Source organism: Mesoplodon mirus, assembly GCF_964341445.2.
Source record: "Mesoplodon mirus genome assembly, chromosome: 12".
NCBI lineage: Eukaryota > Metazoa > Chordata > Mammalia > Artiodactyla > Ziphiidae > Mesoplodon > Mesoplodon mirus.
In genome coordinates, this window is record NC_138988.1 from 25,143,199 (window position 1) to 25,165,936 (window position 22,738).

General features: G+C 39.3%; 1 long non-coding RNA gene across 4 annotated transcripts in view; it reads right to left on the reverse strand.

Moving 5' to 3' along the window:
* Positions 1-12,518: 12,518 nt before the first annotated feature.
* Positions 12,519-22,738, reverse strand: part of LOC309814079 — a 182,518-nt gene continuing 172,298 nt past the window's right edge. For 2 of the 4 annotated variants that reach the window (XR_014295603.1, XR_014295606.1), the window contains one exon: positions 12,519-13,624. This is a non-coding gene — a long non-coding RNA (uncharacterized lncRNA). The remainder of the gene's footprint in view (positions 13,625-22,738) is intronic. The other 2 variants (XR_014295604.1, XR_014295605.1) reach the window with 2 other exon arrangements.

The window sequence follows — 22,738 nt, forward strand, 5'->3', positions numbered from 1 at the left end:
TCTCTGAAGGTGCCTCTGGCAGACAGGCAGAATGGCCCACCAAGACTCTGCTGGCCTGAGGACCCAAGTGGCTTGGTGGGCACGCTGGTGACTGGGAACTTTGAAGCTGACAGCTGGGGCAGGATTCAGATTATTCTGCTGCTGGGGAATAAAGTCACCCCTTAAATCTCAGGGTTTACACTTGCCTTTGAAGAGAATGCATGTACATACTTGATACTGGAGTAAGAACCAGTTAAATTCTTCTTCCATCAACATTCTAATGGTCTTTTAGCTTACTTTTCTTTGGAACAGGGATTGAACGCAAAGGAAAGGCATTTGGGACCAAAGAATATTCAGAATAAAAATAAACAGGATCATGGCCTTTCTTTTCCTCTCTTTCTTTGGGTTTCAACTTAAATACCATGTTTCTAGAGAGGCCCAACCCAACCAGCATACATATAAACAAAATTTCCCACCTTACTCTTAGGTTTGATTTTTGTCTTATCTCCTAATTAACTTCCTTCAAAGCACTTTTGAGAATTAGCAATTACTTATATGGAGATTTACCTACTTAGTTTCACTGTGTCTTCCTCACCAGACTACAAACTCTTTGATGGAAGAGACCATCTCTCTCTTGTCTGCCATAGTATCTTCATAATCCAGCATCATGTCTGGCATGTGTGTTTTTTGGATGAGTGGATACATGAACATAAAATTGAGTATAAATATCATTGATTACTCCTCTGGTAGGTATAACCTGTAAAAATTAGTCAAAAGATATTTGTCTATTTTCCTGGGAATGAATGCTCCCAAGTTGTGTTATTCTTCCTGAGTCTGTGAGAACTTTGACTCAAGCATTTTCCAAAAAGAATGTGTCCCATTTCTTTGATTTCAGGATGCAGGCACAGGGTCTCTGGAGATGAGGCCACCAGGGAGAGAATTATTCGAGCAATTACATGAGAAATGTAGATGCCAGGCCTGAGGTCCACACAACCATTGTTTACTGAGGACTCTACTTCTGACAAGAGCAGAAGAGAGTGTAGTAGTCGCAGACCACGATGTTGCTTCCCAAAGTCCCTACTTGCATCCCCTTAGATACATAGGTGCTGTGACTTTCTTCCTTTCCACAAACACTTAGAATGAACCTACTCTGCACACAGATCAGAAGTCAGGGTCGAGTTAGAAAGAAGAATACCGAGATGATAACGCCTAGGCTTTTAAAATCCTACAAATTTGGGTTCAGTTCCCAGGGTGGCCACTTACTGGTGACCTTGGACAAGTTACACATCCTCTGGAAGCCTTCGATCCCTTATCTGTAAACTGGGGTTTACATATTTACATAGCACATATTTCATACCATTGTGATAAAAGGTGAGGTGTTCCCAATGAAGCATTTAGGACAGAGCCTAGAACATAGGAAGCACTCAGTAAATGTTAACTGTCTGTGATGATATTAACACTTGGCTCCAGATTCTTTGACACTCCTCAGAGGTGGAGTTACGTCCCTTTCTCTTGAACCAACATGTCCTTATGACTGCTTTAACACAGAGTCCAGTGGAGGTGACACTTCCAAAGCTAGGTCAAAAAGACATCAGCTCTTCCTTGTTTACTAGAACCCTGACCCACCTTGGAAGAAGTCACACTTCCCTGAGGCCGCCATGTTGAGGAGGGCATGTGGAGGTGCTCTGGCCAACAGTGCCATCTAAATCCATCCTTCCAGTCACCCCCACTGAGCTGCTAGACCAACCCTCAGGGAAGTAGACCCTCCAGCTTCAGCTGTTCATGGCCCCAGATGTTCAAGTCACCTCCAGCTGAGGCCCCAGACATGAGGCAGCTGACTCAAGCCATCCTACCTGTGCCCTGTCAGAATTCCCAATTCATAGACTCCAGGAGCACCGTAGAGGGTGATCATTTCAGGTCACTAAGTTTTGGGATAATTTAGTACCCAGCAACAGGTTACGGTACGCCACAATTACCATTTATGTCAGTTATTAAAAATTCTTGTGATAGTTGTTAACATTTAAATAACTAATTAAATAATAAATAATGATAAATTAATAAATTTATTATTAATTAAATAATAATCATAGTAATTTTCAGTAATTGATTAGATAGGTATCATTCTTGCCACCTTGTATCATTCACTCTTCTGGTCAGCAGTGCTGTGAAAGAAGTCTGGAACTGCTCTATCTTTTCTCTGAGACTTTGCTCATGGCATCTGCTCCTCCTAGAACTCTCTTCCGAGCTTATTGTGCCTCATTCTTACTCATCCTTTAAGATTTCAGCTCAGGTGTCACCACCTCCAGAAACCCACTCCTCATACCTGCTCCTCTGTGATCCTGCAAGGACCTCTAAGTTTCTCTTTGCACTTTACACACTGCACTTGCTACATGACATCACAAATTTCTACGACCTCCTTAAGGGAAGACACTGCCTTATTCAACATTGTTTCCCCAAGGCCTGCATTTACAGAGGAAAAACAGTATCTGGTTGTGGTTTAGCACACATGTTCTGGAGCCAGGCTGCCTGAGTTTGAACCCTGGCTCAGCCACCTACCTGCTGTGCGGTCTTCTCCGAGTGCCTTAAAAATGCTGTGTCTCATGTGTGTAGACTGCTTCATGGATCCTCCCTCTTTTATAAACTTCCTTACAATTTAAAGATTTTTAAAAGTAAGAAATAGAAAGCATTTGGATTAGCACTGGATATGTAGTAAGTCTTCAATTAATAACTAGGTATTAATTATAAACTATTATATTGGTTTGGCTCCAGACAGAGGGTCAGCCCTGCCATTTCTTTTTATTCTGGTTCTGTTTGGAGTTTTTTCCTCTTAAATATTTCATCTGTTTTTTTGTGTGTTTATTTGTTTGTTCATTTGTTTGTTTAGCCTGGGATCTAGCAGTAATTCTCAAATCTAGCTGTATACTCTAGCCTCATCTGGGGTAGCCTGTTAGAAAATCCCAGACACTCTTTCCAGTGATTCTGCAGCCAGAAGTGAAGCCAGGGAACCTGCAGCTTTAACAAGTTTACTAGGCGACTGATTCCAAGGAGGTGGCCCATGAACGGGGCCGGCATTTGGGAACACTGACCTAGGATTTCTAAACAATTTTAATTTTACTGCTTTATCTCCTAACTCCATTTCTTAAGAGAACATCTCATATACACAATTTTCCCTTCAAGCAGCAAACTGCAGACTGTTTAAAACAAACATCTAAATGCCATTTCATTCTCTTTTTTACAGGGTGCCCTTTTCTCACCTCATTTTGTCCCCTTCACCAGCAGTTAGCATCTGACCCCATCCTTGTTCACCAAAAGAGCTGGCCATTTGTAGTCAACGGATGAACAGCTGAAGGCTCCTTTTAGGGGAGTAAAATTGCAAATAAGGGTGATAAATAAAGCTGTTCTTTAAAAGAGCCAGTCTCTTTGGCACATACTGTGCTTTCCTCTATCAGAGGGGGGAAAACTGAGGCTTATTCATAACGAAATGAATAAATGGTCAAAGAATCACTCCAGAGAGTCAGAAGCTAATCCTCTTTTGTCAAGTGGGGGTTGCTTTTCCCTATTTCATATTTGTTTATGAATGCCACAGCATGTATTCCAAAAACGCCACCCCTGGAGAGAGTAGAGCGATAATTCTGACAGAATGATATTACTCGATCATCTAAATTCAGGATAAATTTTAGATAGAAAGGAGATAGCAGAAAACCAATCCTTAGAACACACCTGTGAGACCCTTTGAATAGCGCTTTGTGAATGAATGCCCTTTATCTCTCCCCCCAGCGATGCTATCACAGTTTAACTGGCGCTAACACAGCTGTTCACAGCTGCACACAAGATGCTCGCAAGAGCACAATGTCAACCATTTGTCCTCGTGGGGTGCAGCTTAATTTATTTCCTTTGAGGATGGAGTCTGATATTGTGTTCTAGCAAGAATCTAATCAGCAGATCTAAAAGACGTTCAGAGGTCAGATTTAAGGGATGAGATGAGTTTCCGTGTATGATTCTTCTCTTGGATATCTACCCCTGCCCCTCGAAATATGTCCAGTGGAGAACTAATCTTGAGGGTCAGTTTGTTTTTAATAGACCTTAAGCAGGAAGTGAACTGTGGTGGAACAAATGTTCTCATTATTTGAGGGAGAACCGTAGCCACACTCCACTTGTCAGCAGGGTCAGCTGATGCCAGAATGCTCTTCACAAGCCAATTCACGGCAATGTGACAAAGGAAATTTATTGAGCACCTACTACATGCTGAGCAAATGTGTGGGGCTGGAAAAGGCAATAAAAAGTTTTCATTTCATTACAACGTAAGTTGCATGTCTCGCTCCTGAATGCCTTTAACATGCCTGGCGCAGTTTAGATGTTCAATAAATGTTGAATAAATGAATAAATACTGCACTCAGTAAATCAATCTCCTAAGCTAAGCCAGATAGATTTGTAGCAGCTGCCCCGAGGGCTATGCCAAAAAAAAGATTCTGAGGCTGTATCCAAGCTCAGTGAGAAATGTGACCTGAATGATTAGCAGTGTCTATCAAGGGCAGGAGAGAGGTGAAATCAAGTGTGCCATATAATATATTCTGGGGCTAAACGTACATGATATAGCTATTCATCCCCTCCCTATCACCCTCTCTTCTTTTTTCCCCATAAACCTTTCCCTTCAATTTCTGAAGCAAGCTGAGCGGCTGTCAGGGTCTAATCAGAAGTATAAATCTTCTGCACTCATGATCCCCATCTCTTCAGAATTCATCTTCTTCCAATCAGGAGAGAAGAGCTAATAGATTCTGGTTTGAGTGAATCAAAGAGATCACAGAAGGAAATACCATCTCGCTACCACTGTGACTCTGCCTGATTGGTACAAAATGAAAGACCAGGCAAAATGCAAAGTTCAAAAAATTGAGATACAGAGTTTGCATTTTCTTGATTTAATTTGTATACACAAGGTTCACCTAATCCTTAGTGGGTGAGGATATAGGTGATGAGTATGCTGGATTCATATGGATTTTCTGCTCCTCATGTGAAAAACCGCATGTGCCTTTTCTTGACTTCACACTTAAAAAAAATTTGTCCAGCGTATCTTGTTAAATAGAAAAACTTTAAAACATAAAAATTTAAATCTCACACTCAGTTACTAGGCTGCTTTGTTAAAATTCGCTCTGTCAAAGCCAGAGGAGTAAGTTTTGACACTACCTGTTACGAGAAGGTGTTGCAGAGCAACATACATTTTAAATGTTACCCCGACATTCATAAAAGATCCATCCAAATTTACCTGGAAGCCCTGGAGGATTACCTGCCCTCCCAGTAATTTGGCAGAAAAGTTTCACTACAAGCCAACCAGTAGTTACTAAAGCCATGCAAATTTCCGAGACTGGTTGGCAAACAGGTCCAAAGATTTGGCAACAAAACACAGCCCACTTTTTTCCTTATACACTTTATTTGGTTTGCATTTGTGAAAAGAAGTATGTATTGCTCTAAAAATGGGAAAAAGAATGTATATGGATATAAGCAAAATACATGCAGATATTAAAAAATAAAGGCAATGTTTGTAAAATGATATCTTTCTTTGATATGAGAAGGAACTAAACTAAAAAATTCAAAAGTGGATGTCTTTGAGCAGAATTGCAGTAACTTTATTCTTCTTTAAACTTAAGCAAGAAAAATGAGGGAAAGGTATATTAGAGTATGAACATAAGAGGAAGTAAAGAATGAGGTTGATATCCAATTTGCATAACAAGTTATTCCTATAAAATTAATGTAAGTGATATAATAATTGATTTGATAAGACTTCCCTTTTTCCTGGAAATCTTTGTTAGAGGAGTAAGCAGGGATAGAAGGAAAATCAGCTTCAAATATTAATATATCTAAATTCTATTTCCTGGGGTATTTTTTACTCTGAAACAAAAGGTGGAGATTCATGTAATGGAAGAGAGATGATCCTGGGAAGCATAAACAGGAGTAAATCAAATTTGGTCTCTGAATATATCTTTTTGAAAACTTTACAACTTCATTAATATATAACAAATATATAATCGATTATCTAATACACTAAAAATGTTGAATATTCATTAGACACAGTAGTAAACATTGGGAAATGTATGATAAGTCATTCTGAAGTTGCCAATGATTTCGCTGACATTTAAAAAAAATCACTATATAAACATTGTTGCCAATAGCCCAAACCAGTGAAAATATGGAATCCTTTAGCTATGAGCTGGAAACAATGAAAACAGGAACCTATAGAAATAGGACAGACTGGAAAGAAACTAAATTTGCACAAAGCATCAGTCTCAAGATCTAATTAGTGCCCCCTGGAGACTAATTTTTCAATGAGAAATTGACTTCAGTACTAAAGGTACGAGAATAAATTTATAAAATGTGCTTCCACCCATGTTTTTTGCTTGAGGGTTCTAATTATAAGCAAATGCACCAAGAAAATAAGTATGACAAATGAAAAAAATCCTAGACAGACCAATTAAGATAAGAAAATAATTTGGGCTCCAAAACCTATGGAGTTTTAAAGACTTCAGCAGTTAATGGTTAAAGGTGGGGAAAAAAATAAACGATCCGTTGCATAAGCAACTCCAAGATATTCAGAGTGGGCCTCAAACGTTCTGGGTTGGTCTGGCTCCAGGATTACCGCAGTGGATGATTAAATACCATTGTTGATACGGGAGAACAGTATACTGGAGTCTGGTTTGGGGTCCTCCTTGAGTTTTTCTTACTCTATGAATAAAAGTAGGCAGGCCTCTGTGTCCTCCTGTTTCAGAGAGTTTGGATTGTAGGGCAGAAAGCAGAACTCACCTCAAGAGAACCCTTGCTGCTTGGCTTTTATTGTCAGAAGTCTGCTTATGTATTTTTTAATTGAACTGTGGTTGATTTACAATGTTGTGTTAGTTTCTGGTGTATAGCAAAGTGATTCAGTTATACATATATGTATATATATTTTCTTTTTCACATTGTTTTCCATTATGGTTTATTACAGGGTATTGAATATAGTTCCCTGTGCTATACAATAGGACCTTGTTGTTTATCCATTCTATATATAATAGTTTGCATCTGCTAATCCCCAACCCCTTGGCAACCAAAAATCTGTTCTTTATGTCTGTGAGTCCGTTTCTGTTTTGTAGATAAGTTCATTTGTGTCATATTTTATTTTTTAATACATTTTTATTGGAGTATAATTGCTTCACAATGCTGTGTTAATTTCTATTGTACAACAAAGTGAATCAGCCATAGGAATACATATATCCCCATATCCCCTCCCTCTTGGGTCTCCTTCCCACCCTCCCTATCCCACCTGTCTAGGTGGTCACAGAGCACTGAGCTGATCTCCCTGTGCTATGCGGCTGCTTCCCACTAGCTATCTATTTTACATCTGGTAGTGTATATATGTCCATGCCACTTTCTCACTTCGCTCCAGCTTCCCCTTCCCCCACCCCTGGGTTCTCAAGTCCATACTCTATGTCTGCATCTTTATTCCTGCCCTGCCACTAGGTTCGTCAGTACCAATTTTTTTAGATTCCATGTGTATGCATTAGCATACGGTACTTGTTTTTCTCTTGACTGACTTCACTCTGTATGACAGACTCTAGGTCCAGCCACCTCACTACAAATAACTCAATTTCATTTCTTTTTATGGCTGAGTAATATTCCATTGTATATATGTGCCACATCTTCTTTATCCATTCATCTGTCGATGGACACTTAGGTTGCTTTCATGTTCTGGCTATTGTAAATAGAGCTGCAGTGAACATTGTGGTACCTGACTCTTTGAATTATGGTTTTCTCAGGATATTTGCCCAGTAGTGGGATTGCGGGGTCATATGTAGTTCTATTTTTAGCTTTTTAAGAAACCTCCATACTGTTCTCCATAGTGGCTGTATCAACTTACATTCCCACCAACAGTTCAAGAGCATTCCCTTTTCTCCACACCCTCTCCAGCATTTATTGTTTCTAGATTTTTTGATGATGGCCATTCGCACCAGTGTGAGGTGATACCTCATTGTTGCTTTGATTTGAATTTCTCTAATAATTAGTGATGTTGAGCATCTTTTCATGTGCCTTTTGGCCATCTGTACGTCTTCTTTGTGAAATGTCTATTTAGGTCTTCCGCCCATTTTTTAATTGGGTTGTTTGTTTTTTTTGATACTGAGCTGCATGAGCTGCTTGTATATTTTGGAGATTAATCCTTTGTCAGTTGCTTCGTTTGCAAATATTTTCTCCCATCCTGAAGGTTGTCTTTTTGTCTTGTTCATGGTTTCCTTTGCTGTGCAAAAGCTTTTAAGTTTCATTAGGTCCCATTTGTTTATTTTTGTTTTTATTTTCATTACTCTAGGAGGTGGGTCAAAAAAGATCTTGCTGTGGTTTATGTCAAAGAGTGTTTTTACTGTGTTTTCCTCTAAGAGTTTTATGGTATCCGATGTTAAATTTAGGTCTTTAATCCATTTATAGTTTATTTTTCTGTATGGTGTTAGGGAGTGTTCTAATTTCATTCTTTTACATGTAGCTGTCCAGTTTTCCCAGCACCGCTTATTGAAGAGGCTGTCTTTTCTCCACTATATGTTCTTGCTTCCTTTGTTGTAAATTGGGTGACCATATGTGCACGGGTTTATCTCTGGGCTTTCTATCTTGTGCCATTGATCTATATTTCTGTTTTTGTGCCAGTACGATACTGTCTTGATTACTGTAGCTTTGTAGTATAGTTTGAAGTTGGTGAGCCTGATTCCTTCGGCTCTGTTTTTCTTTCCCAGTATTCCTTTGGCTATTCAGGATGTTTTGTGTTCATACAAATTGTAAAATTTTTTGTTCTAATTCTGTGAAGAATGCCATTGGTGGTTTGATAGGCATCGCGTTGAATATGTAGATTGCTTTGGGTAGTAGAGTCATTTTCACAATATTGATTCTTACAGTCCAAGAACATGGTATATCTCTCCATCTGTTTGTGTCATCTTTGATTTATTTCATCAGTGATTTATAGTTTTCTGAGTACAAGTCTTTTTGCCTCCTTAGGTAGGTTTATTCCTAGGTATTTTATTCTTTTTGTTGTGATGGTAAATGGGAGTGTTTCCTTAATTTCTCTTTCTGATTTTTCATTGTTAGTGTATAGGAATGCCAGAGACTTCTGTGCATTAATTTTGTATCCTGCAACCTTACCAAATTCATTGAGTAGCTCTAGTAGTTTTCTGGTGACATCTTTAGGATTCTCTATGTATAGTATCATGTCATCTGCAAATAGTGACAGCTCTACTTCTTCTTTTCCAATTTGGATTCCTTTTATTTCTTTTCCTTTTCTAATTTCCGTGGCTAAGACTTCCAAACCTATGTTGAATAAGGGTGGCGAGAGTGGACATCCTTGTCTTGTTCCTGATCTTAGTGGAAATGCTTTCAGTTTTTCACCATTGAGTATAATGTTTGCTGTGCGTTTGTCATATATGGCCTTTATTATGTTGCGCTAGGTTCCCTCTATGCCCATTTTTTGGAGAGTTTTTATCATAAGTGGGTGTTGAATTTTATCCAAAGCTCTTTCTGCATCTATGGTTTTTATTCCTTAATTTGTTAATATGGTATATCACATTGATTGATTTGTGTATATTGAAGAATCCTTGCCTTCCTGGGATAAATCCCACTTGATCATGGTGAATGATCCTTTTAATATGTTATTGGATTCTGTTTGCTTGTATTTTGTTCAGGATTTTTGCATCTATGTTCATCAGTGATATTGGTCTATAATTTTCTTTTTTTGTGATATCTTTTTCTGGTTTTGGTATTAGGGTGATGGTGGCTTCATAGAACGAATTTGGGAGTGTTCCTCCCTCTGCAATTTTTTGGAAGAGTTTGAGAACGATCGGTTTTAGCACTTCTCTAAATGTTTGATAGAATTCGCCTGTGAAGCCATCTGGTCCTGGACTTGTGTTTGTTGGAAGATTTTTGATTACAGTTTCAATTTCATTCCTTGTGATAGGTCTGTTTATATTTTCTAATTCTTCCTGGTTCAGTCTTGGAAAATTGTACCTTTCCAAGAATTTGTCCATTTCTTCATGGTTGTCCATTTTATTGGCATATAGTTGTTTGTAGTAGTCTCTTACAATCCTTTGTATTTCTGCAGTGTCAGTTGTGATTTCTCCTTTTTCATTTCTGGTTTTATTGATTTGCATCCTCTCCCTTTTTTTCTTGATGAGTCTGGCTAAGGGTTTATTAATTTTGTTTATCTTCTCAAAGAACCAGCTTTTAGTTTTATTGATCTTTGCTATTGTTTTCTTTGTTTCTATTTCATTTATTTTCTGCTCTGATCTTTATGATTTCTTTCCTTCTACTGACTTGGGTTTTCTTTGTTCTTCTTTCTCTAGTTGCTTTAGGTGTAGGGTTAGATTGTTTATTTGAGATTTTATTTGTTTCTTGAGGTGAGATTGAATTGCTATAGACTTCCCTCTTAGAACTGCTTTTGCTGCATCCCATAGATTTTGGGTCATCATGTTTTCATTGTCATTTTTTTCTATGTATTTTTTTTATTTCTTCTTTGATTTCTTCAGTGATCTCTTGGTTATTTAGTAGAGCACTGTTTAGCCTCCATGTATTTGTGGTTTTTACAGTTTTTTTCCTGTAATTTATTCCCAATCTAATAACATTGTGGTCAGAAAAGATGCTTGATACAATTTCAATATTCTTAAATTTTCCGAGGCTTGATTTGTGACCAAAGATGTGATCTGTCCTGGAGAATGTTCTGTGTGCACTTGAGAAGAAAGTGTATTCTGCCACTTTGGGGTGGAATGTCCTATAGATAGCAGTTAAATCTGTCTGGTCTATTGTGTCATTTAAAGCTGTGTTTCCTTAATAATTTTCTGTCTGGATGATCTGTCCATTGGTGTAAGTGGGGTGTTAAAGTCCCGCACTATTACTGTGTTACTGTCGATTTCCCCTTCCTTGGTTGTTAGCATTTGCCTTATGTTTTGAGGTGTTCCTATGTTGGGTGCATAAACATTTATAATTGTTGTATCTTCTTCTTGGCTTGATCCCTTGATCATCCCTGTTAGTCCAGTGGTTCGGACTTGGAGCTCCCACTGCCAGAGCTTTGGCTCAACTCCTGGCTCCTGAATCAAGATCCCACAAGCTGTGTGGGGTGGCAAAAAAAAAAAAAAAAGAAAGAAAGAAAGAAAGCAGAGCAATAAAGAGTAAAAAATAAAATTAGACTAGGAAATTAACATATGTTAGAAAGAATATAAATATAAAAATATAGATGAAACAACAACCAGAAGGTAAAACAGAACCACAATAGTAAAAAAGAGGAGGAAAAAAAAAAAGGCAGAAAAGGCCTTGGCTGTGGGAGGCGGGGCTTAGGCAGGGGCCGGGTTTAGGCAGTGGGTGGGGCCTATGCTTAGTATCCACAGGGCTGGAAAAGGCCCGGGGGGCGGGGGGGTTGCGGGGGTGCTTAGGCTCAACTCAACAGAAGGGGCCCAGGCTGCCTCTGGTCTCGGAGGGCGGGGGACCCGGCCTGGGAGCCCAGCAGGCTTCCCCGGCCCGAGTGGGTGGGGCAGATGCCCCCTGCTCCTCTCCTGCTCCTCTGGTCCTGGAGGGCCCCTCCCGCCTCCCTCTCCTGTTCTCCCCTGGCCTGCCTCCTATGCCCCTAGGACCAGTGTGGCCTGGAGTGGGCTTCTGAGTGCATAGGACATGTCCTGAGAGCCAGGAGGGCTTCCCAGGCTGATTGGGCAAGGGAAACGCTAGGCGTGCTCCCCCCTGATGTGAGCCCCTGAGGGTCCCTCCAGGCATGGGAACCCCTCCCCCCTCCCAGCCCCACCCCTCAGGGGCACTGGTCCTGTCAGGCCTCCACTTCTCCTCCCCCCTCAGTCCCCCCACATCCTACCCAGTCGTTTGGGGGTTCCTCCTGTCTCCTTGGGCATCAAGGTCCCCCACCAGCGTCCAGCAGGCACCCTAGTTGTGAGGAGATGCGAATTCCACGTCTTCCCATGCCACCATCTCGACTCCCCATTTGTGTCATATTTTAGATTCCCCACGTAAATGATATCATATGGTATTTGTCTTTCTTCTGACTTTGCTTAATATCATAATCTCTAGGTCCATCAATGTAGCTTAAAATAGCATTATTTCATTCTTTTTGTGACTGAGTAGTGTTCCATTGTATATATGTGTCCCACATCTCCTTTATGCATTCATCTGTCCATGGACATTTAGGTTGTTTCTGTGTCTTGGCTACTGTAAATAGTGCTTCTATGAGCATGGGGGTTCATGACTCTTTTCAAATTATAGTTTTGTCGGGATATATGCCCAGGAGTGGGATTGATGGATCATATGGTAGTTCTATTTTTAGTTTTTTGAGGAACTTCCATACTGTTCTCCATAGTGACTGCGCCAATTTACATTTCCACCAACAGTGTAGGTGGGTTAAAAGTCTACTTACTGATTAGGCCACTGTTATGTTGGGTCTCCACTACCCGTAACAAACCTAATCTTTTTTGAAATTGAAATTGCTTCTAACCTGAATGAACAGTAGTTCAGAGTAAAACTTAACTTGATTTTAGAGAAATAGTGTCATATTATTGGGTGGGCCAAAAGGTTCGTTCAGTTTTTTCCGTAAGATGGCTCTAGTAGCACCTAGGTGTTTTTAACTTCATCTGAAGTAATTTTGTTAGATTGTATGTGACACCTGTCATATCAGCATGCATTTAAAAAAAGACTTATCAAAATCGGTGAATTTTTGTGTAGCCATTTTAATAGTGAAGGTAGAACAGAGAAAGCAACATTTTCGGCATATTATGCTTATTTCAAGAAAGGTAAAAACGCAACTGAAACACAAAAAAAGATTTGTGCAGTGTATGGAGAAGGTGCTGTGACTAATCGAACGTGTCAAAAGCTGTTTGTGAAAGTTTTCTGCTGGAATTTTCTCAGTGGATGATGCACCACGGTCGGGTAGACCAGTTGAAGTTGATAGCAATCAAATCGAGCCATTCACTGAGAACAGTCAACGGTATACCATGTGGGAGATAGCCAACATACTCAAAATATCCAAATCAAGCATTGAAAATCACTTGCACTAGCTTGGTTATGTGAATCACTTTGATGTTTGGCATCCACATAAGTTAAGCAAAAAAACCTTCTTGACTGTATTTCCTCATGTGATTCTCAAACGTAATGAAAACATTCCTTTTTTAAAATAAATTGTGACGGGCGATGAAAAGTGGATACTGTACAACAGTGTGGAACGGAAGAGATCATGGGGCAAGCAGAATGAACCACCACCAACCACACCAAAGGCCCGTCTTCATCCAAAGAAGGTGATGTTGGGTATATGATGGGATTGGAAGGGAGTCCTCTGTTATGAGCTCCTTCTGGAAAACCAAACGATTAATTCTAACAAGTACTGCTCCCAATTAGAGCAACGGAAAGCTGCACTTGACGAAAAGCGTCAGAATTAGTCAACAAAAAACACATAATCTTCCGTTAGGATAACCCAAGACCGCATGTTTCTTTGATGACCAGGCAAAAACTGTTACAGCTTGGCTGGGAAGTTCTGATTCATCTGCCGTATTCACCAGACATTGCAACTTCGGATTTCCATTTATTTTGGTCTTTTCAAAATTCTCTTAATGGAAAAAATTTCCATTCCCTGGAAGACTGTAAAAGGCACCTGGAACATTCTTTGCTCAAAAAGATAAAAAGTTTTGGGAAGATGGAATTATACAATTGCCTGAAAAATGGCAGAAGGTAGTAGAACAAAAAATGAATACATTTTTCAATAAAGTTCTTGGCGTAGGACTTCCCTGGTGGTCCAGTGATAAAGAATCCGCCTTACAATGCAGGTGACTGTGGGTTGGATCCCTGCTCGGGGAACTGAGATCCCACATGCTGTGGGGCGACTAAGCCCATGCACCACAACTACTGAGCTCACACACCTCAACTAGACAGAGAAAACCCACACACCACAACTAGAGAGAAGCCCACGTGCCACAACGGAAGGATCCTGCATGCCTGAACGAAGATCCTGCGTACCGCAACTAAGACCCAATGCAGCCAAAAATAAATAAACAATATTAAAAAAATAATAAAGTTCTTGGTGAAAATGAAAAAAGTGTCTTTTTACTTAAAAGCCAAAGGCACTTTTTGGCCCACCCAGTATTTTTGCACAGCAGATTTTGGGGTGTAATACTCCTGCTCTACTGAATTTGGAAGAAGATACAGTTATCCTGGTGATGTTCTCAATGTTTTCAAAATTTTGGTGTGCATATGAGTCACCTGAGGGCTCATTAAAATAAAGATTGCTGGGCTCTACCCAGAATTTAATGCAGCGTTTGGGGTGGGAGTGAGAATTACATTTCTAACAAGTTCCCACGAGATGCTAATTCTGCTGGTCAGGGACCACACTTTTGAGGGCCACTGTTCTAGACTAATTCTCAAACTAGCTAAGGTAAAGGACACGTTTTATTTTATTTTGTCTTATTTTAATATTCACTCTGTCCTAGACTGATGCTTTTGTAAAATACAATGAAAATCATTTACTAAAATTATGAAATAATAAAAAGGTATAAAAGTACGAGCCTCATTTTAAAAATTATTATTTGGATTCAACATTTGTGGAGACATAAAATTACTCTGCCAATTCCTATAAAAATGTCTAATTGCTGACTCTCGATGTCTGTACTTAACCACGTGGACTGGTTACTGGAGGTTCACAGATAAGCCTGATCCATGGCCCACTACAGCACTCCTAGCCTGATTGAGTAGCCTGGGACTAGGGGCACTTTGTATGCTTCCTGTCTGATAAATTTCTGCAGTAGAATCCAAAGACTCCAAGCCTAGGCCAGTATGTCCTATCCTCCCTAAAAACGTTACCAGTCTTTTTTTTTTTTTGGCCATGTGATGGTTCAGTGGTATAGAGAGCTTCCCAGCATTGCTTCAAGTAGAGCATTCTCAAGGAGCTTCCCCTGACAAACTCTTAAAAAGAAGTTAACAGCAAACAATTCATCATCATCATATCTTCCTTCTCTACTATAGGATGTGACCCCCCCCCTTTAAAAACACTATTTCTCAATAGCTGGCAACCTATCTTTAGCACTTACTATGTGCTAGGAACAATGATAAATTGTTTATAACTAATGTATGTGTTTTACATGCATTATATCATTTAAATTCTCAACAACCCCACAAGGCAGGTGCAATCATTACCCACATTTTCAGTGGAGGAAAAAACAAAACAAAACAGTGAGGCCCAGGAAAGTGAAATAACTTGCATGAGATCATACACTGGGAAGTGAGTGGGCAGTTAAACCAGGTCCATGCTTTTGACCACCAGGTTTTATTCCTCATTTCACCCAAGATCTTTCCCTGCAGAAATGCAAGCCAGATCAAGATACCAGCTTTATGCAAAACATCCTAGAGGCACCAGGAGACCCAGGTGTAAGTCCGGACTCTGCCTCTAAGTAGTTGAGGGCCTAGGAGAAGTCATTTTCCTCTTTGAGCATCACTGAGTTGTCATCCATAATTTGCTTCAAGAACTAATGTTCCTTGAGGGGTTAACAGACATTCTATGAAAAATGTGTTTGGGGTCAAATAAATTTAGGAAAGCTTGAATAAAATATTACCCTCTTTGAGATTCACATTGCTGGCAAATTAAAGACTCTGAAAGGTTTTATGGTGAAATGGTTCTGATTTTATTTAATATAGCATTTCCCAAAAGTCTTTGAATAGAGAAACCTATTTTTATACAACTAATATCTTAATAACAGAGGTTATTCATGGAACACAGTTCTGGAAACAATACCCTAGTTTTTCCTGTCCCCAAATTCTGTGAGTCTATGACTGGTATAGAAATAGAAATAGATACAGAATGGTATAGCAATAGAAATGGTATAGAATAGATAAAGAATAGTATAGAAATAGAAAAAGAATGCCAATAATAATAACAAAACCAATAAGACCTAAACCTAATGATAGTCAGTGCTCTCATTAGCTGTGCACTGGATGGATTAGAAACCCAGATACTATTCTGCACGCTTCACGTATATTAGTTCATTTAATCCTTATTATAACCCTATTATAATAATTGTAAACACTGTTATCCCCATTTTACAACTGAGAAGACTAAGGCCGTGAAAAGAGCAGTTATAGGTCTCTCAAACTAAACCATTTCTCAGAGACTCAGATTTTCCTGCACGCCCTGAGAGTATCAAGAAAAGAAATAGAAGCAAGCCCATTGCTATTTTTTATTTTTTTGCCTGGTGTGCTTCATTTGCATATCAAAAGCCCTGTAATGTGAGTGTAATCTGCCCTGTTTAATGTTTCTGACTTTCTTTTACTCTCCTTCTATCGAGCATGGTTCACAGTCATTACCCTCTTGATCAAGTTACAGACAAAAGCAGCCTTCAAATTAGGCCTATTAAGATTTGTTTTTAATGAGGAGATAATTCCTCTAACAGCACAAGCCAGATTCAGCTGGGGTATGATTACACAATCAGGCTGTCTTGCAGAAAGGAAAAGAAAAGCAGACTTTTGCCTCTTCCTCGAATGATTTCAGCCAGTCTTGATTCACTTGATGCCACTTAAAAGCACAGAGCAAATGTAATATCTGGAACTTGTGAGTAATGAAATAATCACGTAGCCCGTGCTCTGCTAGGACAGTGGGAAAGTTTCTATTTCAAGAATTGGAACTTCTTAGAAGGCAAATGTCCAGATTCGTAGTATTGGAAATCACAGGAGGAAAGATAAATGCTTTCTTTCTACGAGTTTAAGCTCTCTTGCTTTGTTGAATTCACTTGTGAGCCCTCTTTGTCTTTCAGGAATGAATACCCTGTAAGACTTTAAGTAAAATGATTTGTTAATTAACCCCAACCTTTGGGGATCTTTCTGCATGCTTTTTATTTTTATTAAAGTAATCTTCAGCACATTTACTTTCTAAAATGTTCTTCCAACAAAATCATCTCTAGATATATTTATATCCTTTGCATACTCATAAGTCTTGGGTTAAGAAATCTTTATCTGTATTTTATTAATTACCTCAACCAGTCATTTCTTTATATGTAAAATCCACCTAATACATCCATTCATCTGAAACTGTTTCATAATAATATGTGACAAGGACGATGAACTTGGGCCATCATGGACTCAGTATTCTGCGATATTGGTCCAAAGGATCTTTCATCTCTCATTGCAGCACTACCATGAAGAGATGTGATAAGCCTCCTTAAGGATTTAAAGTTGTTAAATTGTTAAAGTTGTTTGCCCCAGTTGAACTTAGCATGACTGACAAGGAATAAATAGCTCTTGACAGCAGGCAGGGAATATTAAAGAATATTTTAGCAAGAACAATAGCTACTAACACTACATAGGACTCTACATGTAGGAGAGGATCCAGTCAAATTATTTATTTGTTCTGTATTAACACAGCAGAAACCAGCTTGTAGCATTTGGGAGCTGAGTGAATGAATCATGAGAAATGAAATGACCAAAATCAGGAGGCCAAGGTCTAACTTAATCTTGAATATCATCACCTGCCATTCGTACCTGACACCTGCACACACTCTCAGACTCACCCCTATGACTCAGCGTGGTCACTTGTACAAAGAAAGTCTTCAATTAACGTGGGCTCCTTTCAGTGCTGTAAATACCCCAGTTTTTTTCCCCAATTACAGTCCTTTTCATACACTATTCTTGATTTCTAAAATGCTCTTTACCCAAACATTTATATTGGTCCTTTCTCCCATTCTTTTCTTTCTTAGCTCAAATAAATCACCCGAGCAGCTTTCCCTGAGCACGCTTTCTAAAGCACCTCTACCCAAACTCTGTTTTTCTCCATCTCTTCTCCTTGTTTATCTTCCAACGTAACTCCAATTTGATTTATAGTTTTATTATTTTTGAACCTGTATTCCTTATCACTGTGTACGATCTTTGAGAATAGAGAAAAATGTCCATTTTGTCCACTGCTATATTGCCTACCCGTAGAAAATATGATGAAATTGACATTTTATGTTTTGTTTGCTCAGAAGAATGTATTTTCTTGCTCATTTCTCATTGTTCATTTTGATTTTCACTTCCTAATATAAATATCCCTCACTGGAGGCAAAAGTTGAGATTTATGTCTATCCCAATTCCATCCTTTAATAAATTCCTTCATCTCCCTTCCCTTGTACATTTTGAATGTGATTTTACCTAGTGCCTCTCAATGAGTGTTAGAGGTAAAGATGTTGGAGAACTCTCTCCTTGGAGACTTCACTTCATATTTCTCCCAGATGAACTTACTGCCTCACAAAAGGGCTCTTTGTCTTTTGAATTTAACCGGCTCTTTGTTTGGGCTGGTATCCAGCAGCCCAGGAGTAAAATGTCAGTGCTCTCTATTTAATCAGTGTTTTATTCTTGGCTTGTATTTCAACAGGGGGGATGAAACAGCAATTTGAATGTTGCTGATATATTTTTTGACCCTTTTAAATTCTCGACCTATATTATGTGAATCTCAATAATTTCTAATTTATTTTCAATCTGTACAAATTCCTTGGAGAAATGTGCTATTCTTTTGCTAAAAGACATAACAGCTGTGCTGACACTATACCAAAACCAAGACTAATCCTCGCCGAACCAAAGAGGTCATTTTATGACATTCAGCTTTTTTTCTTCCTCGTCATAATTGCCAAACTTTGTATTGTCTGTTTGTAGAGCAGTGGTTCTCAAAGTTCCTTTTCTGGAATACTAATCTCTAGTGATATTTTGCTCCCCATCCCCCAAATAGTTTCAGAGAGCCAGGAGTTTGAGAAACCAAGTATTAGCATATTAACAGTTCTGAGACCTGTTAGAAAATCAACTGCTTTAGTTTGGTTTACCTTTTAGTGGTTTGTCAGTGTATTTGACCATAGCGATGGTACACAAACAGCAGTCCCAGACCACCTGGGAATTTGTGAGAAGTGCAACACCTTGGGCCCCGTCCCAGACCTACAGACTCCCAAGCCCTAGAACAGAGAGGAGGCTGAGCAATCTGTGATTTCTCAAGCCCTCCAAGTAAACTTGACATTTGGTCGACGTGCGAACCACTGGACTATGGAGGTATTGGAACCACCTTCTAATGTCCTGAAGGTATGTATTCAGAACACCAGGGAAACTATTCAGTAGGTCTGGGGTGTGGCCTGAGAGTCTGCATTTCTCACAAGTTCCCAGGTGACGTTGATGCTGCAGATCTGCAAAGTATTCTTTGAGTAGCAGGGCCACAAGACACTTCCGAAAGAGCTAGAGCAGGCATGGCTGACATGCATGGGGAAGAATATTTGGATAGGTTCTTACAATGGAAATTATGGGCAAAGTGTCTCCTGTCGCCCACCTGACCAGCCCTCCTCCAGCCATCCATGAACCTCTGTCGGAAGACAAATAGAAATGGCAGCATGATGCTCTTCACCTGGCTACCTACCACACCAGGTTTGCGAAGACAGACACATGGCAAAGGAAGAGGTGAGACCAGAGATCCATGAGCATGGGAATTTTTCTTGAACTTACAAGTAAAACATGAATAGCTCTGTGGTCCTGGAAAGCTTAGATAACCACCATGAAACTCAATTTTCTCACCAGTTGGAAATATTAATAGCACCTCCGTTAGTAGTGGTAATGAGAGTATGACATGCTCGTAAAATGCTTACACTGTGGCATAGAGTAAGTACTTCATAAGTGGTAATGATGATTATGATATGATGATGGTTATGATGGTGGCCCCACATGAAATGGAAACATCCTGAAGTCAGCCTTATAATTTGATGGAAAAAAGAATGTGGAAGCGAAGATCAGGTCATTGTATTTTCCCTCCATGACTAGGGAATGCCAACTATATATTTTCACTCTGATTCTCTTCTCACAGCTCCAAGTGTTTAAACCACCTACCTAGAAATCCACCATTATTCATTCTGGGGTTTGTGAGTAGTGGAATTGCTGCTGATCTTGATTTCCCTCTTTCTAGTATGACTGGGATAAAAAATAGTCTTGTATAAGGTTTAAAACCTTCCTGCATCTCAGAATATTCCAAGGAAGATTTAGTATTTGCCTGAGATCTAGGACTTTGGTTGTGTGGATCTAGACAATGGGTAAGGCAGCCACGTGGTAAGAGGTTACCTGGATTTAAACGGGAAAGGCTGGAGAACCACTTGGGGAGAACTAAGTCAGCGGACACTAAAGCATGAGCAGGGAGAAGAGACAAGCAAGCCAGCACACTTGCGGTCAAGTTTGAGAGAGAACAGAGATTGTGAAAGAGCAACTGTTTAGATGAGAAAAATGAATAGATGGTTGAAGAGGGATGACTTTGATTATAAAAAATAGGAAGATCATTTCAGGGGTCATGAACTACATTTCCTGTCCCCATATCTCTTAAGAAAGTTTTGGTAGAGAACTAAATTTATTTTCATCGATTTTTGGATGTCAGACTTGTGACTGTTGACTGTGATACCAGGTTGAGACTGACTTGGAGGTAATTTGGTATTACTTAAGTAACATGTTTTCATAGTTTATAAACATAAGTATTTATTATTGATACACTGATGGTGGGAAAGAATAATACCTCTCTCTGGCTCTCTCTGTCTCTCTCTCTCTGTGCCTCTCTCCCCCCCGACCCTGGCCTCTGACTCTCTCTTAGTAAAGAAACTAGCTCTAAATTTTGAACACCAAGACTTGTCTCAATTAGTGATTCTCATGGGGGCTATTTTGGGACATAGGTCAAGCTCTGAAGACGATGTTGGTTATCACAGTTGGGCTTGTGTTACTAGCATCTACTGGGTAGAGGCCAGGGACGCTGCTAAACATCCTACAATCACAGCTTAGCCCCCACCATAACAAAGAATTGTCTGATGTAAATGTTAATAGCGCCAAGCTTGAGAAACTCTTGTCTAAATTATTAGAAACTTTCCTTCCTCAATTCCAACTTCCAGTGTGTGATTTGAATAATTCCTCTGATTATAATTTAAATTATAATTTAATTTATTAAATTTACATAATTTACATTCCAATAATAATAATGCTAGGGGAAAGCCATTCTATATAGCACATAAGAAAATGAACGATTCTTTGGAAACTTCCATCTTATTGTCTCTCAAAGGAAATATCCTTAATAAACTACAGATTTTCTCTGGAGACTCCTACTATGATAATAGACTCAGTTAACCAATAAATAAAATGTTCAATTCTGCAACAATTACTTTTGAGATTTTCTTGCCAGTAACAAAATGTATGATGACTTTTAACTGATTTGCATAGCTAGTGATTTCCATGAAACTGCCATCTTGGAGGAGCTCTTGCCAAGTGTTTGAAGAGGCAGTGAGGCCAAATGGAGAGGGCCTTGTCTGGTCCTCCTGAGCTTAGTTCTAGGTCCAGTTGTGCCACCAGCCATGTCATGTCCTTGGGCAATCTGCAACACTTCTCTAAAACTTGAAAGCCTCTTCTGCAAAATTAGTAGGAATTGGATTAAGTTCCCTTTAAGGTCTTTTCTGGTTCACTCTGAACTCTTACTGAGATTCTTTTCCTCCATGAGAAATAATGCCTTTTAGTTGACCTTTGAAGGAGAGTTAAATGAAGTTCAGGTCAGCCTCAAGCTCCACGAAGTGTTTGTGTTATTTCTAAAAAAATAAGGAAAGTAAGGAGGAGAATATGGCAAGTTGCCACTGTTAAAGCGAATATGTCTAAATGGAAATTTAGCATTTTTCCCTACTAAGACAAATCTGTATCCAAACAGAATTTGAAAAATAGTAAAAAAAAAAAAAAAAAAAAAAAAAAAGTCGATTCCCACAGAAAACAATGAATCAAAATGAACATCTGTTAGAGGGTTTTTTTCAAGTCAGGCCAATACCATATTAAACCACGGCTGGTCCTTGCTCACTACACTTAGTCTCTCTCTTTCAAAAATAAGTAAAATAAAATATTTTTTTAAAAAACAGCATAAAAACAATTGCATTGACTTCACTGTAACAGAATGTAAACCAAAACACATCTTTGAAGTTCCCGGCACAGATGGCAGGTCCCAGCTCTCCCATGGTAGATGCTAAGCAGAAAAGTGACTGAGCTACAGGAAGTTGAAGAGACCACAAATATCTAACACCATAGAAATGGCCCAAAACTGCCAGTGACAAACATGAAATGTATTAAACTGATGCATCTCTCTGAAGCAGTCCATTCCTGGGCCTTCTGAAGGAAGCCCTTCTTTTAATTTGAACTTGTCTGTAGATACTTACATTGTCAGCACTAGGACATGCTCTCCTGAGCCCCGTGTTTTAGTGGGAGAGATGAATTTGTGCTGCTTTGTTGATATCTACCACCTGGTTCCCATGGTGACTTGTAGCAGGCTTTTGTAAGAAAGCTTCCTGAAGTCTGGAGTCATGGTGAGCAAACTTTTTTGACCTCAACACATAGAAATACATTTTACCTCATTACCCAGTACAAGTGTGTGTGTGCACATACACATATGTGCACACACACAAAGTTCCCCAAAGTACCAAAGATTCTCTGGTATCTCCTGTGTTTGGGCCTATATACAGTTCCTTCTGCCCAGATCACTATTTCTACTCCACTCTCTTGTTCTGTTACTTGTCTAGATGATGGCTACTTGTCACTCAGGCTGAGAAATGTACCCTACACTGGGTTTCATGTCTTTGGTCCCTTTACAACAATAACACAAGCTATATAAGCACATACAGAAAAGGTGAGAAAACCATGAAAGAACTGATTCTTAAATGGCCTGATTTATCTCAGAGCATCACAGAATTTTTAAGCAAAAGGGCACCATAAAAATGATTAAGAGCAGCAGTTG